We start from the raw sequence: 21,044 nt of genomic DNA, 5'->3' as shown, positions 1-21,044 counted from the left end.
TACACTGGGGGTCTAAGAGGCTTCTCCTTCACCATTAAATGAAACACACTTTAATTCTGGCTGTAGACAAGCCCTACCACTAGAGCTCCAATTTTCAGTGCATGTTTCATTGAGTCGTACTCCTTTGTCAACTCCCAAAGCAAAGCACATTCACACTCCAGTGAAACATAAATAAGTACAGTATCAGTTCAGTCACTCAGACGTGTCTGACTCTTTGCAACCCCATGGACTGCAGCATGCCAGTCTTCCTTGTCCATCACCAACTCCTGGAGCTTGCTCAAACTCATGTCCATTGAGTTGGTGATGCCATCCAACCATCTCATCCTCTGTCACCCCCTTCTCCTCCTGCCTTTCCCACTATCAGGGTCTTTTCCGATGAGTCAGTTCTTCACATCAGGTGGCCAAAGCGTAGGACATTCAACTTCAGCATCAATCCTTCCAATAAATATTCAGGACTGGTTGGATCTCTTTGCATTCCAAGGGATTCTCAAGAGTCTCCTCCAACACCACAGTTCAAAAGCACCAATTCTTTGGTGAGAGTCCCTTGGACTGCAAGGAGATCAAACTAGTCAATCCTACTGGAAATCAGTCTTGAATATTCATTGGAAAGACTGATGCTGAAGCTCCAAAATATTAGGCAGGGAGAAGAGCAAGTTCACAAGCAAAACTGAACACAAGTTTGGCATTTTCTGAAAACAGAGAAGAGTGAAAGACATTTGTACAACAAAAGATGTGACATGGATGGGGCTAGACAGACCAGCTGTGGTGATCTTATGAAAGTCTCCTACCAATGCAGAGTGGAAGAAATTCTGATTGGAAGATTATATATCTTGTTTTTATATAAAATTTGAATCATACCATGGAAATATGAAATGATTATATAGTAAATACTGCCTTTGATTGACTTAATCATTTCAAACATGAAAGACATGTATAATTAATAGGCTTTAGTGGTAAAAAAAGAAAGAAAAAAAAGGTCATTTCTGGCCTAATACTTGTTCTTCTTTAGTATCTTGGCAGGGGGCAGCAACTAAGAAAGATTTTCCTCTTGGCCATTGCCCAAAGAAGGACTGAAGAAGAGGAATAGGGATTGTTAGAGAGGACTGGACATAAGCCCAGCCCGGTCAACACGGACAAAGAGCATGAGAAAGAAGGGAGTAAAAATACCTGCTAAACCATATTGCCAACTATGCTCTTCAGAGGACAGGAGAACTGGGGAATCCTGTACTTTTGAGGAATGGATGCTAGCCACATACACATACTGGAGTTGTAAATTACGTGATTCTGAAACTTTTTTCAAGAAAATCCTGGATTTTATATATAGTAGACAGAACAGAAGTAGAATAAACAAGATTCTGTGGCTATGCAAGCCAGTGGTTTCTAAACCTGGCTGTACTAAGTACTGTCATCTAGGGAGAGTTCAAAAAACTATTTTTTAAGTGCCTGGGGCCCACCCTTTAGTCTAGAATTTCATTGTCTAACTTTTTAAGTTGCCCCAAGTGAGTCTTGTGTAGTTAATCCAGCAGATCAGCTCTCAGAAAATGCAAATAAAATGTTCCTTGATTATAATCTGTATTCAAATTAAAATGTTTTTGTCAGTTCTCTTTATCTTAAAAATGACACCTTTTACAAAAATTAACTTATAATTATTAAAATTATTCTTCCAGGGATTTAAAAAATGTTTACTTCATACATTCAATTTTATCTCATTTTTTCTTATTGTAAATAATTTACATGCTGATAAAGGTAGAATTATAAACCAATAAAGGAAAGGCTATTACTTAATAGCACATGGTAAGACAGTACAGTAGTCCTTTAGTATCTGCAGGAAATTGGCTCCAGCCACCCTCTCCCCATTACCAAAATCTGCAGATTCTCAAGTTCTTTATATAAAATGGGATAGTGTTTTCTTATAACCTACACACATCTTCCCAAATACTTTAAATCATCTCTAGATTACTTACAATACCTAAAACAATATAAATTTATGTAGTTGTGAATATTATGTAAATGCTGTGTAAATAACTGTCAGGCTATTGGCAAACTCAACTTTCTGGAATTTTTTTCAAGTATTTTTGAAAAACATTGGTTGAACTGCAGTTGGCCCTGGATACCTGTGGATGCAGAACCCACAGGTATCAAAGGTCAACTGGAGTTATAGTCATTCCTTATACCTAAGCCAAAATAAATTTGAGTTGTCAATATTGTAAATAAATAAAATATACTAAATATTTTAAATCTACAATTAGAAAAAACATTTAAAGTCTGATACAAAACCTAGAAGCCATAAAAGGTTATTGATAAATCTGAAAATATAAAATAGAACATTTCTACAAAGTGAAAAGAAATTATTCTTAAAATGATAAAAAGGAGATGCATACTTTTCAAGTTCTTAAAATAAAGACAACTCAACAGAAAAATGGGAAAATATGATAACAGATAGTTCTCACAGAAAAGGAAATGTCTTTAAAAATATGATAAGATGCTAAACTTCTTTGATAATAATATAAATACACATGAAAATATACATATAATCAAATGAAAAAGTGAAAGTTAATCACTCAGTCATGTCTGACTTTTTGTGATCCCAAGGACTGTAGCCTACCAGGCTCCTCCGCCCAAATTCTCCAGGCAAGAATACTGGAGTGGGTAGCCATTCCTTTCTCCAGGCGATCTTCTAGACCCAAGGATCAAACTCGGGTCTTTTGCACTGCAAGCAGATTCTTTACCATCTAAGCCACCAGGGAAGCTGTATACCATCACATAAACATACATAAAATGTAGATAGAACTTTCAACTTCTCAAAACTGACAGATCAGTTTGATAACACATAGTTGTATGACTATGGGGGAAACTGAACCTCTCACACATTCTTTGTGAGATTGTAAAATGGCATAGCTTTTTTGTAAAATGTAAAAATTGTAAAATAGCAATTTAGTAACATCTATCAATACATATTGAGACCCAGAGATTTCACTCCTAAGAAATTATGCTACAGTTATAGTCACAAGTGTGCAAGATAGCATGTAAAAGAATGTACATGATACGATTATTAACACAAGTTGGAAACAACCCAAATACCCATCAAGAGGGAATTTAATAACATAATGCTGTCATTAAAGAGAATACAGGCAGACTTACATTGAGATACAGAAGAATGTACCAATTATGTGAAAATAATTGTATCATATGTACATACATTTCATATAATTGGAACATTATTCTATATCTCAATATAAGTCTCTCTCATTCCTTTTTATGGCAGCATTGTGTTATCAAGTTCCCTCTTGATGGGCATTTGGGTTGTTTCTAATTGTATCATATACAGATAGTTTTAAGGCTTCCCTTATGGCTCAGTGGGTAAAGAATCTGCTTGCTGTGCAGGAGACACAGGTTCATTCAATCCCTGGGTCAGGAATATCCCCTAGATGAAGGAAATGAGAACCCACTCCAGTATTCCTGCCTGAAAAATCCCATGAACAGAGGAGCCTGGCGGGCTACAGTCCGAAGGGTCACTACAGTCTGAGTGACTAAACACACACATATATATTTTTATCATAAATCCTTTGGTTTTTTTTTAATTTTGTGTTGCATGAATATATTACTCATTCTAAAACTTACACATAAATTTATAGCATTTCATAGTTAGATGGCAAATAGAATGCAATACTATAAAGACTACAACAAAGCCATTATGGTGATCATACTATTGGATTTTACTTTGAAAAAATCATCTTCAATGTTTTACGTATATGTAAAACTTAGAAGAAGACTGACAAGTCAGTTTTTTAAAAAGGTATTCTTATTATTTTCCACTATGGTTTTAGTTTGCTCTACAATAGAAAGTAGTTATAATAGAAAGTAACACAACATTGTAAATTAACTATACTTACATAATATAAAAATCTGAAAATAATAATAAAATTAAAATATTGATTTTTAAAGTATTCCTGCTCATTCTATAAAGATTATAAAACCCTAAATAGTAGAGAGAAGAAAAATATATATAAAGACAATCTCCTCCCCAACTCAAAACTGCTACTAGAAGCATTTTGGTATCTTCCTATTTCTGTATATAATTATGTGCCTGTTAGTATGTCTGTTGGAGAAGGAAATGGCAACCCACTCCAGTACTCTTGCCTAGAGAATCCTGTGGACAGAGGAGCCTGGTGGGCTGCTGCCCATGGGGTCGCACAGAGTCAGACACGACTGAAGCGACTTAGCATGCATGCATGCATTGAAGAAGGAAATGGCAACCCACTCTAGGGTTCTTGCCTGGAGAATCCCAGGGACAGAGGAGCCTGGTTGGCTGCCATCTATGGGGTCGCACAGAGTCGGACACGACTGAAGCAACTTAGCAGCAGCAGCAGCATTATGTCTATAATATGTAAAACTAAATACATATACACAAAAATGTATATTTCAGAAGAAATAGTGACAGTATGTTCCCTACTACACTGTTTTTTATAGTTAGCAAAAGATGGTAGGTTCATTAAAAAATAGAATATAGAAGTAAAAATGAGAGTATTAACTAATATTTATACATTTAGTCTTTATATTGACTTTGGAGGTTTAATCAGTTTGACATTAATAGACATATGCTCCAACTGTAAATTTAAAGAGTACGCTTTTGCACAACATAGAAAAGAAACTTATGGTTACCAAAGGGGAAAGGTGGGTGGCAGGGATAAATCAGAAGGTTAAGATTACCATATACACACTACTATAAATTTCATGGTCAGAGGAGCCTGGCTACAGTCCATGGGGTTACAGTCCATGGGGTCAAAAAGAGTCGAACAGAACCTAGCAGCTAAGCAGCAGCCCATATAAATAGTGTTTGACACATCACAGAGGCCAAGTAGATATTTGTTGAATGAATGAATGTGTCCCACCTACCTATGTAGCCTTAAAGGATTTTCAAAAAAAACAAAAATGCTATAGCTTTTCTAAAACACCAGGTAGAAAAAAAAATGGGGGAAAATTGGAAGTTAGAAACTCTAAGGTAGGCAGAACAATGGCTCTTGAAACCTTTCGGTGGATATGTTAGTTTATATGGCAAAAGGGACACAGCATATGTAATTAGGTAACAGACATTAAAATAGAGAGAGAAGCCTGAATTACCCAAGTGGGCCCAATCTAACCAAGAGAGACGTTAAAAACCAAGAAATGTTCTCCAGTTACAGAAGCGGAAGTCAGAGAGATTGAAGAGCGAGAGGGACTCCATCCACCTTCCTGGAGAGCAGCCACTTGGAAAGCAAGCGGCCTATGGGTGCAGAGACCAGCCTCGGGCTAAGAGCCAGAAACCAAACAGGGGCCTCCACCCCACAACCACAAAGAGTGGAATTCAGCCAACACCTTGAATGAGCTGGAAGATTTGCTCCTAGAGCTTCCAGAAAGGAAGTTTGTCCTTATGAGACTGTTCAGGACCCAGCTAGGCCACACTGTGCATTAGCTGAACTGGGCGGGGTGAGGGGGTGTGTAATAAACGGTGCTGTTGAAGGCTGCTCAGTTTGTGGAAATATTATGGCAGTGATGGAAAACTATACTGCTGCTGCTGCTGCTGCTGCTGCTGCTGCTAAGTCGCTTCAGTCGTGTCCAACTCTGTGCGACCCCATAGACGGCAGCCCACCAGGCTCCCCCGTCCCTGGGATTCTCCCGGCAAGAACACTGGAGTGGATTACCATTTCCTTCTCCAACGCATGAAAGTGAAAAGTGAAAGTGAAGTCGCTCAGTCATGTCCGACTCTTAGCGACCCCATGGACTGCAGTCCACCAGGCTCCTCTGCCCATGGAATTTTCCAAGCAAGAGTACTGGAGTGGGGTGCCATTGCTTTCTCCAGGAAAACTATACAACCTAACCCTAAAACTCGTGCTTGGTGAGATATGTTGGAAAAAAAGAGAACTGGAGGCCCATGACTGGACAATAACAGCAGAGATTTGAGGGCACCCCTATCATAAAGCTACAGTGTTCTCTAACATGCTTGAACTCCAAACAAAACCATGTTTCTGGAAACCAGGAATTAATATTATTTCCTTCTACTTATGTGTCTTCTCATAGACTTTGTCATTAGAGTAGAATGAGGTAATCATCCTGAGATGATTTATAGGGTGCCAATCAACTATGACACTCAACAAATCTAATGATCTTTCTGCCTGCTTGGTGATTGTTAACTAGGAAGAAACTCACTATAGTTAATGCTACACTAAATACCACATGTTTAAAAAATGAGAGGCAGCTTAAAACTCCATTTCTCTGAATCAAGTTATCCCCAAGTAAGAATGCACACGAATGTGCACAAATGCAGAAGCATTGCCTATCAACAATTTTGAGGGTTTTTTTTTAATATTTTAATATATTTGCACTTAAGAATTGTCTTAAAAATGGTGTATACTCTTAAAATATGGTGACTTATCTTTCTAAAAAAAAAAAAAGGCTGCTTTTAAAGCAAGATTAGTTCCGTAGATGGAGGAAATGTGGTATTCAGCATTCAAATAGTAATATGGTGTCTTAGTCAGCTAGGGATACCATAACAAAATACCAGACTGGGTAACAAACAATATAATTTTGTTTTCTCAGAGTTTTGGAGGCCAAAAGTCCAAAAGCAAGGTGTAAGCAGGTTAGGTTTCTCCCAAGGCCTCACGTTTGGTTTCTCCTTGGCTTGAAGCCAGCCACTTTCTTGCTGCGTTCTCATGTGGCCTTTCTTCTGTGTGCATATGGAGAAAGAAGTCTCTGAGGTCTTTTCCTCTTAAGGAAATTGGTTCCTTTGGGTTAGGACCCCACTCATATGACCTCATTTAACCTCAACTTCCTAATTAAAGGATCTTGCCTGGTGGCTCAGATGGTAAAGCATCTGCCTACAATGCCTACCATGTGGGAGACCTGAGTTCAATCCCTGAGTCGGGAAGATCTCCTGGAAAAGGAAATGGCAATCCACTCCAGTATCCTTGCCTGGAAAATCGCATGGATGGTGGAACCTGGTAGGCTACAGTCCATAGGGTCACAAAGAGTCGGACACGACTGAGCGACTTCATTTTCTACTTTCTTTCTTCCCTAATTAAAAGACCTATCTTTAAATACATTACATTAGGGATTAGGGCTTCAACATGTAAACTTGTTAAGGGAGGGAGAGGACACCACACAGTCTGTAACTGGTTACTAGAGTAGAGGTAAAATGGACATGGGATTCTGCCTCCCCAGGAAAAAACTTGTTCTTGAGTGTTGAGTGACTTCTTGGACAGCTGAGGGCCAATGTGCACAGTTCATCGAAGTTCAGCCACAGGGAAGACAGGGAACTGAGGTTCTGGAGATGTTCATAAAAGGGAACTGGTGGGGGGGGGGGTGGGTAACAGAGGAGCTAAATCAGAGAAAATAGTTTTTCTGGAGGCAGAGGGTTTATCTTACAGAATAATTGTCAGTCATATTGCCAAGCCTCATTAACTTTCCTTCTTGATAGAATTTTGAAGGTGTGTAGACATTTACCATGAATATTGTTTGTCCTGATATTAGCAAAACATTCCAGAAGGACTCCGTGATGGCAACTTTGTGATTACCGTGAGAGCACTCAAACACTCGTTCTCATTGCCAGTGCCAGGCTCCAGCATGTCCCTAGTTGAGTGCTACAGAGTTCCTCTCTTGCTTCTGTCTCTTCTGAAATTTGGTATCACTAATTTGAATAAAGATTTCAAACATAATTATAAAATTTTTAGTAACAAACCATTGGGAGAGATAATGGATATACTGAATGGAAAGTTCAAGATCTCAAGAGATCTTGACAGAATGGCATGTACAAACAAAGCCAACACAATTAAATGTGACTCTGCTCACTGAGAGGTTTTGCACTGGAGGAAGGATCCTGCGCACAGAGAGAGGCGAGCATAAACTATGTAACAGAAGTGGGGGAAATCCACTGAAATTGGAGATCATGGAAAGAAAGGCATGCCAAAAGCAGGGTCATCAATGGAAATCCTCAGACAAGAAAATGACGCAAGGCAGGAACCTACAGAGCTAGTCAAAATCCCCAGCATGATGAGCTATTTCCCTCATTTATTCCCCACTCCCAGCTCCTTAGCTTTTGGTAAAGAACAACATCAATGATCCCATTTGTTTCTGTTTATAGCAAACTAACACCAAGACTAAAGAGAGGGTCAGCCTGTCCCTCGGGGCTTCCCTGGTGAATCAGCAGTAAAGAATCCCCCTGCCAATGCAGGAGACTTAGGTTCAATCCCTAGGTCAGGAAGATCCCCTAGAGAACGAAATGGCAACCCACTCCAGTATTCTTGCCAGCATAATCCCATAGATAGAGGAGCCTGGTGGGCTTCAGTCCACAGAGTTCCAAAAGAGTTGGGACCACGTCCAAAAGAAGGACATGATTCAGCAACTAAACAATAGCCTGCCCCTCATATTATATTCCAGAGTGAAACTAGGTTTATGAGCCCAAACATACTGGACTGTCACACACACACAGAGTTTGAAAGGGTCATGGACATTCAGGTCTTTTCCATTCATTCCAAGTTTCCCCTTCTCACTTCTTTGATTCAAGGTCAAACTTCATTCCAATTGCATCACTTGCAATTGCTTGAACTTTCCTGACCTCCCTCACCTCCTTTGCTCCAGCTGATTCCTCTTCCTTGAATGCCCTTCTCCCATCTTTTCTGAAAACCTACTCCCTTCAAGGCACATTACAAATGCTGCTGCCCCGAAGACATATCTTTCCAGATTTCTCTTATAACTACAAATGGATACTCCCTTTTCTTTTTCATTTGTGAACTTATATACCACTTGTGTATGCTTCTTTAGGATAATCATTCTTTATTGCAGAGGAAGCCTTCCTAAAGAGTGAGGCCCAGTTTTCTTCCTGCTGCTCACACAAGAAGTGAATGCCCAGGGACTTCCCTGGTGGTCCAGTGGTTCAGACCTCATGCTTTCACTGTGGGAGATGGGGGATGAGGGGCTGTGGTGGGGGCAGGAGTTCAATCCCTAGTTGGGGAACTAGGATCCCACATACTGCTCAGCACAGCCAAAAAAAAAAAAAAAAAAGGAGGGGGGTGGGAATGTCCAGCTTTACTAACTAGACTGGAAGTCACATTCCTCTCAAATCATGTGAGCTTCTTGCCAAAAGTCTGACAAGCCATGGCCCATCCATTAAGACCTAAAATACATTTGTATTCTTCTCTGTGAAGCTGTTGTGTCCATTTCCAGTAAAGATGACCTTTATACTTCATATAACACCTTTACATGACATAACCTGCTATTACATAAAGTTAAAATATTGCAACTGCTATAATCCCTCAGTTTAAAAACTATGCTCTTAAAAACATCAATGATATATAAATATGCTATAAAACCAAATGCTATATTAACTCTGCTTATTAGTTGTAAAATACACAATGATTCTAAATAAAATACTTAAAAACCTGCATCCCATGATCAAAGAATACCATAATTGTTAACTTGTATGCCTTATTCCACTAGATTGGCAGGTCCTCCGACATCAGCAGGAATCATGTCTCATTCATCTTATTACCAACATTTGCCCAGTGGCTAGTATATAGTACTGGTCAAGAAATATCTGTGGAGTGAATGAACGAATTGAACAGATAAAGTTTTTGCTGGCTATAAATGGTTTATGGTTTGACACTCTGCTGTAAAAACTTACATAATATAGCACTAACTGTATTTTATAGGATGTTCAGATTACAGAAAGCAATAATCACAGAAAGATTCAGTTCCATTTGGATTACAGATTTTTTTTTTTTTTTTTTTTTTTTTTGGCCAAGTCAAGAGGCACACAGGATCTTATTTCCCTGACCAAGTATCAAACCCATGCTCCCTGCAGTGGAAGCTCAGAGTCTTAACCACTGGATCACCAGAGAATTCCCTACAGCATACGTTTTCTAATTGTGTTAAATATTTTAAAGAGGACACTGACCACTCAAGATGACCAGTATGGTATTAGGCCCAGAAACATTAATATAGACCAAGGCAGATAGAATTGAGTAGATGTAGCCTTGAAAGGAGAAGCAAGTGAAAAGCATGATAGCAGTCTTCACACACCTGAAGGACTATCTCTGAAGGTATAAAAAGGCCCAGTGTATGAAGTTCCAGAGAAGCAAAGACCAGTCTGATGACAGTTCCAGAAGTGGATTTGATTCTCTATACAAAATGCCTTTACAAACCGCTGCTATAAGGCAATGGAACATACTGTCTTGTGATATTGTGAGCATCTCAACACAGGGTATATCACAGCAGAACCATAATGACTAAGAGTTACTCAGCACTAGATAGAATGGTAGACTACATGTCCCACTGGGCTTCCTGAAATTTTAAAGTTCTCTAACTCTACCAACATTGATTCCTTTTCTGGAGAGAACCCCTAAAACCATAGGCACAACTGAAAACTGACAAGTATTCCAGGAGATGACCTGAAAGTGTCCAGCCTTAGATCCACTACAGATTATCACTAAAGATACATCTATCCATCCATTTATCCAACCAACTAAATTTCATCAGTGGGCTTCCCTGGTGGCTTAGTGGTTAAGAATCTGCCTGCCAATGCTGGAGATGTGGGTTCAATCCCTGGATCGGGAAGATCCCTGGGAGAAGGAAGTGGCAACTCACTCCAGTATTCTTGCCTAGGAAATCCAATGGACCGAGGAGCCTGTTGTGCTATACAGTCCATGGGTCACATAAGAGTTGGATGTGACTTCATAACAACAAAATTTCATGAGTACCCGCTGAGTGTCAGGCACTGTCCTCAGTCCTAGAGATATAGCATTGAGCAAAATAGACCAGTTCCTGTGTTCATAAACTTAGTGCCTAGACAGGTGGTAATAAGCGCACATACATAGAAATTACAACCCATGGTGAATTCTATGAAGAAAGGCATGGGATGCTACAAGAACCAGCTGTGATAGTTGGAGGGCTCAGAAAGGTCTGTCTTGATGCAAGTCATTTAATCTTTCTGTTCATCCACGATGATTTCTGTTAAACAGGACAGAAGATTTTTACCACACCATGACTTTGAGGAATTTAGTGTGTAACCTTGGGGACCCATTGTCTTTGTACTCTTGGAGGTCATTTGACCTCTGAAAATTTCAGTTTCCTCCTCTCCCAAAAGGGAAGCATATTAGCCCCTACATCCTGATGCTGCAGGATCCTGCTTGGGAACCCAGTGTCTGCCTTGGAGTGAATCCTCCAGAAATGATGAGTAGTGTTATTAAAATAAACAGGAAATGCCTTAAGTACTTAGAAGAAAAGAAATTTCATTTACATCCTCAATCTGTTATTCTTACTTTTCTAGTTATCTCAGGTTTCCAAAGTCCCCAGGCTGTTTGGTTGGGGGTGGGGAGCATGGATAAGACAGCCAAAAAGGGCAGCAGCACCTGATCCTACTTGAGGGTAGCCTCCCTTCTCCCACTCTGCCTTTCCTTCCTTAGAGGTAGTTATCTGGTATAGGATGGAAAGCATCCTTCCTACTTGCTTTCATATTCAACCCTTTCCTTCTTCTCTTTACAAATCCGAGAAGGTAGGAAAGGACCCTTCTGGAGAAACGAGACCACCCCTGCCTCAGCCAGTGCAGCCACCGAATGAAAATTCAGAGCGGCGGCTCCCTGGAGTTCCAGGAGGAGACCAGACCGGTATGAATAAATAATCCACATTTCAAGCAGGATTACGACTATAAATGAAAGACGAAAAGCACATCAGGGTACCAATTCGACACACATCTACACACAAAAGTGCAGCCTTGTTTTCCTGCTTATCCCCAGCTTACCCCACTTCCCACTGCACTTTGTGACCAAACATACACAACCCTGGAAAAGATTTTTAAAATTGGGCCCGAGAGAGCAAGAGAGCGAGCTGCCAGCCAGCCAGACAGGTAAGCTTTGTGGGGCTCTGAGTGCCATCCATTGCCTTCCTCCCTACTAGCAGGCGGGATCCCTCTGAACTTAGGGGGTCAGATGATCCCTACCAGGAGCTTGTCTGTCACCTCAGCGAGCGGTGTCACAGAGCACCTGGTCACAGCCTGGCTGATACCTGCTGCTACCTAGTCCTCCTGTTATCTCCCACTAGTCCTGTTAACTAATACAGCTCCCCGCAGTCGCTACATCCCATTAGGTCAGAGCAATGAAAATGAATGCCATTTTCTTGATGGCTTATGCAGAATTGATATAATTTGAAGCAAGCCTCTCTGGCCCTGCTTCTTCTCCTGTCTCCATCCCCCCACCCCCTTCCACCACCACCACCCTTCCCCGTCCCCCCCCCCCTCCATGCTTGGCTGCTCCCCCTCCAGCCCCTCCCATCCCCTGTCTCTGACTTTCTTCTCCCTTTTCATACTGAATATACTGGGGCCCTGGCGGCCTGCCATTCTAACTGCACATTAGAAATGGTAGAGTTTTCCTCTATCTGATTCTATAAAATGAGTTCACCAGAAGGTGCAAACCCAGCACATTCGTGGTTTTTCCTATAAATTACTTTAACACTGTGTCCAATCATATATATAATTTCAGATTTTCAATTTCAACTCACTGCTGTGTCAGCAGAGACTCCACTGATATGTCTAACGTATTTAGCTTAAAATGAAACGGATGGCATTTCATTACCAGGAAGATAATATTTTTGAATATGTTTCCTGCATGGCGGGATCCATCATTATTCTGCCATTTTATGTTCAGTGTGTGTAATAGCTTTTTAATGCTTTGACGTATTTTATTTATATGTGTAATATTTTTCTAATACCATAGGACAGTTTAACTCATTGGACACATTAGAAAATCTTAATTGAATGCTTTTAAATATTAGCTAGAAGGGAAAGGCTGAACAAATTGCCAGTATTTTTACTTAAAATTTCATCACGAGTAACCCAAAAAAGGCACAAAAATTGTTCAACCTTTGTTCTTTTCCTTTACCTATTCTCCCTAACCTTCCCCCTGCTCCTCACCCCCTCAAAGTGGTCTCCCCATAAATATATACACTTTGGAGAGGAAATAAAAAGATAAAGAAAAATCCCCTAGTCCCCTGAGACTTAGGAGCTGTCAGGGTGAAAGCAAAGAACACAAGAAATATTGAGCAAGCCCCAGTGTGAATGGCAGAAGCTCTCTCATTGGTGAAAGCTTCTGACAGTGCTGAAACCTTTAATACCAGGTTCCCAGCTCTTTGACCAAAGTCATGAAATGTTCAAAAAGAGACTTTTTCTCAAAAGCTGTCTTTGCAAAGAAAATGCAAAGGAAAGGAAAATGCAAAGTTTTCACCTTAAAAACTTGCAGGTAGTCAGTTTGAAATGCTGAAGGCATTTCAAATTTACAGGTAAATGCTGGCGAGAGCGCTTTCTTCTAGTCTGTCCCCACTTCTATCAAAGCCGCGCCTACTCCTCCAAAAGAAAGATCTGGGAGTCAACACGGGAAAGGTACTTTGCCTTTCCCCCTTCAAGTCAAAGTGGCTCAGTCAGCAGCCTGCTGGCCTGCACACCCCACTGGGAGTCCCCAGTCTGGGCTCACTCATCAGGGAAGGGTGTGAGAATTAACATTTTCTTTGTAGAAGCTCTGCTTTTCCTGTATGTATATACATATGTAGTTTTCCCCAGCTTTCTTGAAGCATAATTGAGAAATAAATCTATGTATTTCTAAAGTGCAATAAAATGTACAATTGGCCTTTCCTTCATTTACATTCCAGCCCCTTTTTCTCTGCTGCTCTCCCAGGGAGGAGCAAGTAGACACGGATTCTAATTCTAGGCCACCTCTGATTGCCTATGGGATTCTGAGCAGTTACTGTAGCCCTCGGAGCCCCAGAGGCTTCCCTGGTGGCTCAGTCGGTAGAGTCTGCCTGCAGTGTGGGTGACCTGAGTTTCATCCCTGGGTTGGGAAGATCCCCTGGAGAAAGAAATGGCCACCCACTCCGGAATTCTTGCCTGAAGAATTCCTTGGACAGAGGAGCCTTGTGGGCTACAGTCCAAGGGGTTACAAAGAGTCAGATGACTGAGTGACTAACTTTTCACTTTTCACTTTCTAAGCCCCAGAACACTTACCTGTGAAACAGAGCTATTAGTTTCTTCCTTGGGAGTCTCTACAAGAATAAAATATCATAATGAACGCACCTAACACAATTTGTAGATTACATAGTAGACTTACAATGACAATCATTTGTTACAATTAACAACTTGCTTTGTAGTAAAAAGGGGCCAATCTCCTCTCCTCTCTCTTTCAAATTCTGCAATCTAAAAAGACTCCAATCTGCATACTAATAAAACAACTTCCTTCCTACAAATAAAAGTTGGCATAAAAGCACAAACAAGTACAGTATTTTGTTTATTCCAATAAAGCTCCTTTTGGAGTGAAACTCTCCAAGTTTTGCCTGAGGATATTTTGAAGAGGTTTTGGGGGCTTGCTGGCTTCATTTTCCCCCCTATGTTTATTTACCGCCTTGTTCTTAAGTGAAAGTGTTAGTTGCTCAGTCTGCTCTGACTTTTTGCACCTGGAGAATTTCATGGGCAGAGGAGCCTGGCAGGCTACAGTCCATGGGGTCACAAAGAGTCAGATACAACCGAGCAACTAACACTTTATTCTTAAAAGAGTAGAAAGGTATAGCACTAAACTCCTTTAAACAGAACCTGCCATTATGATTCCTTGGATCAATGTACCTACTTGAAAATTCCAGTACCTTTGTTAGCTATCAAAGAGTTGGGAAAATTATCACTAAAATGGCAGTCATATTAAAATATATATGTATGAAAGTAACAAGTACATCTTAAATTTACACAATGTTATGTGTCAAATAAATTTCCATTAAAAAGGGCGTTGGGAAAACATCATGCTGGGAAAGGGGTGAGCAATCTTTTCTAAAAAGGTTTTTGGCTTTGCTGGCTCAATCCTACCATTGTTTGTATAAAAACAGATAGAAAATATGGAATGAATGATCATCATTATGTTCCAATAAAACTTTATTCACGAAATCAAGCAGTTTTCTTGTCCACAAAATAGGAGCAGAGTCACAGACTTGGAGAAGGAGCTTAAGGTTATTAGGGGGAAGCACGGGGAAAGGAAAGACTGGCAGCTTGGGATTAACATGTACACACGGCTGTGTTTAAAACAACCAACAAGGACCTGTTGTATAGCACAGGGAATTCTACTCAATATTCTATAATAACCTAAGTGGGATAAGAATTTGAAAAAGAATAAAAAATAAAATAGAATAAAAACTACAAAAAAAAATAAATAAACCTACAGTTGGCTGTAGGCCTTAATTTGCAGACTAACCTCTGATTTAGAACATTAATATAACAATGTTTGCATTTCTCAAGGACCAAAAGTTCCAGTGAACAGAATCACAAATCAAGTGCAGAAAAAGGAAATGTCAACAATATGACCCTTTAGATTGAGCAAGTCTTAAATTATTGGATACTGTATCTCCTACTATTTTATCTATTTTCACTATTTTGTTATACACAATTTTATAGAAATTTGCCAGAGGAAGTTTTAGTTTTTCACTCTAAGCCTCTATTACAGATAATTCAAAGTTAACCTAATTTGCTGATGACCAACTGGACAATTTTGTTCAAATCAAAAATAGCATAAATCATTCATTCATTCAATAAACTCCATACACACCCAGCTGATCTAGACACCAGGAAAAAGCACTGGATACATAAGATCCACCTCCACACATTTATGTTTCAGTGGGGAAAGAAACAGTATATCATTAAACATGTCAAGAAAAAGATAAATTAATTTACCAGTACATATAAATGACAATTCAGAGTAGTGTGACAGACAGGAATGGGTCTAGGGATCAAGGGGAGTCCTAAGAGAGTGGCCTCTTTTAGGAGGGTACATGATCTGGCTTCGGAAAGACAAAAATGACCATGCCCAGCCCTTTGAAAAGCTAGGAATCACAATACAAAAGTCACAATGCAAAATAAAAGAGTTTAGCGACTAGGATGAGAAGCAAGGAAGCTGGTATGGTTGGAATTTAGAAAATGACAGAGTCACATAGAGCTCTGTAATCACAGAATTATGAGAATTATAATTACAAAATTATAAGACTCTATTTTGTTTTCATCAATAGAAAAATGTTTGCACTGATAAATTCCCAGTAATAATATTTGTTGATAACTTTGACGAAATCATCTTGAAGTGACCCCATGAGTCTTCTGAAGAACAAAATATCAGAAATTCCTAACTATTGTGTTACAGACCTTCTTCTGAACCCCATTTGTAAACTCTTGGTCTTCTAAAAGGAGGTGGAAAAATTTAGACAGGCATGTATAGATGAGCATTGCCTTAATTTCAGTTACTCTTTCATGAACCAAAGCAGAAGCAATTTGATAAAATTCCTGTTCAAAGTTATATGGCACTTTTCATCTAAGAATATCAGAGCACTCTGTCACAATTAAATCATTAATCCTAATGACAACCCCATCGAGAAAGTATCTGCTTTATTATCAGTGAGAACACTTGGCATTTACATGCTCGTCTTGAGGATGCTACTCAATCACACGCAGTTAATTAATGCATACAACGTACTCAGAAGGCAGGTCAGCATTCTGGTCCCCAGTTACAGATAAAGAAAATGTGATCCCAAAAGGATGAGGTATTTCTAGCCAATTAACCCAAATGAGAGCAGTATCAGAAATTACCTGATGCTTTGATCTTAGTTAAGAATCACTTCATGCACTGAGTTCTCAAACATTTAAGTACCTATAATTATATTACTGTTCATAAAATGGTCAATCAGATGGGCATCACCTGAAGGCACAGCCCCCATTTTTAATAATCCCAATAACAACATCTCTATAGCAATATGAAGATTCCCGAATATTTTCACACAATCTTCATTACAACCACCTAAGTCTCACTGGATCTTGATGTCACCATTTCACAAGGGACAGAATGGATGTTCAAAGAGATTATAAGATTTGCCCATCCAAATGAAAAGATGCTCAATATTGCTCATTATTAGAGAAAGTAAAAGTCACTCAGTCATATCCAACTCTTTGTGACTTCATGGACTATACAGTCCATGGAATTATCCAGGCCAGAATACTGGAGTGGGTAGCTGTTCCCTTCTCCAGGGGATCTCCCCAACCCAGAGATAGAACCCAGGTCTCCTGCATTGCAGGCAGATTTTTTACCAGCTGAGCCACCAGGGAAGCCCAAGAATACTGGAATAGGTAGCCTATCCCTTCTCCAGCCGATCCTCCTGACCCAGGAATCAAATCAGAGTCTCCTGCATTGCAGGCGGATTCTTTACCACCTGAGCTACAAGGGAATCCACATTATTAGAGACATGCAAATCAAAACTTCAATGAAGGGCTTCCCTGGTAGCTCAGTGGTGAAGAATCCACCTGCCAATGCAGGAAAAACAGGTTCAATCCCTGATCCAGAAGAGCTTCCATGCTGAGGAGCAACTGAGCCCATGCATCACAACTATTGAGCTTGTGCTCTATGGCCTGGGAGCCACAACTACTGAGCCCAGGTCCCGCAAGTACAGAACCCCACACGTCCTAAAGCCCCTGCTCCACAACAAGAGAAGCCACCACAATGAGAAGCCCGCACATTGCACCTATAGGGTAGTCCTAGTTTGCCACACCTGGAGAAAAGCCCACAGAGCAATGAAAACCCAGCAAAGCCAAAACTACTCAAATTAAGCTTTAAGAAACTACAATGAGGTATCACCTCACACCAGTCAGAATGGTTATCATAGACAATTCTACAAATCGTAAATGCTGGAGAGGGTGTGGAGAAAAGGGAACCCTCCTATACTGTTGATGGGAATGTAACTTGGTGCAGCCACTACAGAGAACAGTATGGTGGTTTCCTAAAAAAACTAAAAATAAAGTTGCCATATGATCCAGCAATCCCACTCCTGGGCATATATCTGGAGAAAATGCTAATTTGAAAAGAAACACACCAACGTTCATAGCAGCGTTGTTTACAATAGCCAAGACAAGGAAGCAACCTAAATGTCCATCAACGGAGGAATGGATAAAGAAGGTATGGCTCATGTATATAATGAAGTATTATCATGGAAAAGAATGAAGTAATGCCATTTTCAGCAACATGGATAGATCTAGAGATCATACTAAGTGAAGTCAGTCAAAAAGAGAAAAATACTATATGACATCACTTATGCATGGAACCTAAAATATGATACAAATGAACTTATTTATGGAACATAAGCAGACTCACAGACATAGAAAACAAACTTATGGTTACCAAAGGGGAAGGAATAAATGAGGAGTTTTGGATTAGCAGATACAAGCTACCATCTGCAAAACAGATAAACAATGAGGTCCTACTATATAGCACAGAGAACTAGATTCAGTATCCTATAATATACCATTATGAAAAACAATATGAAAAAGATTTAATATGCATGTATATATGTATGATTTATACATATATACATATATATCACTGATTTATACCAGAAACTAATGCAACATTGTAAAATCAACTATACTTCAATAAAGCATTTTAAATATCTGAAAAAAAGGATTTGTGCATCATAAAGAGTTAGTATATAAAGAAGACAGGCTTTGAAGCCAGGAATTTGGACTGTAAATGTAGCGTTCTTCCCCTGTACCACTGCTTTTCCTCTGACGTCTTAGATTTTTGTTCTTAAAAGATGATTTTTCCTTGACCTCTATCCAAGGCACTTTGTTGTCATGTACCAAAAGTGATGCTAATTTTATATTTACAACACCTACAAAGTTGTTCCAAGGCATGGATTTTGAGAGAAGGGTTTCCTTCAGGTGATAAAGAAACCTATCATAAACAAAGTAAAAAAAGCTGCTAGAGAAGGAAGTACAGGAACAAAACTTCTGGCAAACGTGAGAAGATGACAGTTTTAGAAGGACGCTGACACTAAAAAGAGAAGCATGAAAGACTGGGACAAGGCTCTTAATGACATCTCTGAGGCACTAATCACATCAAGCATGATCTCCATCGAGCGAGATGGACATGTTATTTAGGAGAAAAGAGTTATCTCTATTGCTCAAGTCCAGTGGAGGTGGGTTTTCTGTTAGAAGTAAGGAAAACCACTTTAATGGATACAAATACAATACCTAAGCCACACCGCCTATTATGGTGAGTGTATGAGTGTGTGTGTGTGTGTGTGTGTGTGTGTCCCTCTCCCTCAGCAGACTATGAGGTTCATGGTTTCCCAAGAGCTTCCAAAGAGCAGGGGAAAGCCCTGACATAATCCTTGTGACCCCAATCTCTGGCCCACATTAAGCTGTAGCAATAGGTGGTCACTGCACTTACTTTGAGGAAGTGCTAAAGCAATGCCATGACTTCTCAGCTTCTTCACACATAGTCCCTACCTGTCTTCCCTTCCATCTCTGGGTCAGCCCTCCTAGTTCCCAGTTGCCCAAGTCACTGACACCTTCCTCTGCTCCACGCTTCCAATCCGTACCGCCACACAAGACCAACCATTCTAAACTCCCCAAGCCAAAGTGCCCCACCTCTCTTCCTCTCCACATCTGACACCTTGCTCTGGCCAGCCTCATGACCATTTTGGATGACTGACACTGTCTTCAAACCAGTCACCTGACTCAGGTCTTGCCTCCCACCGCTTGTCTTCTCCAACCCACATTCAGAGTGATGTCTCTAAAATGCAGATCTGGCCATGTTGCTCCCAACATTGGAAGTCCTTGTTGGCACTACCCTGCTCTCAGGTTGACATGCAAATCTCCAGCCCTTGGAGATCTGACCCATCTTATCTTTCCAGCCTCATTCTTCTCCACCCTACTCCTCCCCACATATTACAGCAAGACTGCTATCACTAGCACCTCCCACACAATGAGCCCTCCCCTTGGGGCCTTCACATGTGCTACATTCTCTACCTGGAACAGCCTCCGCCCAAATCTCCATCTGCATAAATCCTTATTTCCCTTCCAAGGCCATTTCCCTACCACCTTCTCCAATAAATCTTCTATTCTCCCCCTGCCACCCAGTCTGTGACCAGCCCTTCCTCTACCACTGAAAAACAACTCCAAATTACCTCTCTCATAGCATTTGTTATAATGCATTGAGAGTGAAAGTATTAGCCCCTCAGTCAGACACAAATCTTTGCGATCCCATGGAATATAGCCCACCAGTCTCCCTTGTCCATGGGATTTTCCATGCAAGAACTGGAGTGGATTGCCGTTTCCTTCTCCAGGGCATCTTCCCAACTCAGGGGTCAAATCTGGGCCTGCTGCACTGCAAGCAGATTCTTTACCATCTGAGCCACCAGGGAAGCTCATTATCTTCAACTAATTATATGTGTCTTATGTCAGACTTTCCACCAACTGCAACAGTCAGTTGTCATCAGGAGCCATCTCATGTTCACCCTAAGTGCACAGAGCCATGCTTAGGACACAGTAGATGCTCAGTATACTCTTGCAAAGTGAATCAATGAGCTAGTGAATGAAGAAAATATTGAACAGTCAGAAACCTTCCACTTTCAACTTCATTTTCTCACTTTAAGACCTGTCAAAAATGTCTTCTTCATACAGATGGCTAACAAACACAAGAAAAGATGCGCAACATCACTCATTATTAGAGAAATGCAAAAAAACTACAACGAGATACCACCCACACAGGTCAGAATGGCCATCATCAAAAAGTCTACAAACAATAAATGCTGAAAGGGTGCGAAAGGGAACCCTCTTACATTGCTGGTGGGACCATAAATTGATACAGCCACTATGGAAGATGGTATGGAGATTCCTTAAAAAACTAGGAATAAAACCACCATATGACCCAACAATCCCACTCCCGAGAAAATTAAAGTTTAAAAAGATACATGTATACCCCAATGTTAATTGCAGCACTATTTACAATAGCTAGAACATGGAAGCAACCTAGATGTCCATCAACAGATGAATGGGTAAACATTCATCTATGGTACACATATACAATGGAATATTACTCAGCCATAAAAAGGAATGCATTTGAGTCAGTTCTGATGAGGTGGACAAACCTAGAGCCTATTATACAGAGTGAAGTAATTCAGAAAGAGAAAGATAAATATCATATACTGACACATATAAGTGGAATCTAGAACAA

Source organism: Capra hircus, chromosome 8 (assembly GCF_001704415.2).
Source record: "Capra hircus breed San Clemente chromosome 8, ASM170441v1, whole genome shotgun sequence".
In the NCBI taxonomy this organism is placed as follows: Eukaryota; Metazoa; Chordata; class Mammalia; order Artiodactyla; family Bovidae; genus Capra; species Capra hircus.
Note: the sequence above shows the minus strand (reverse complement) of the source record.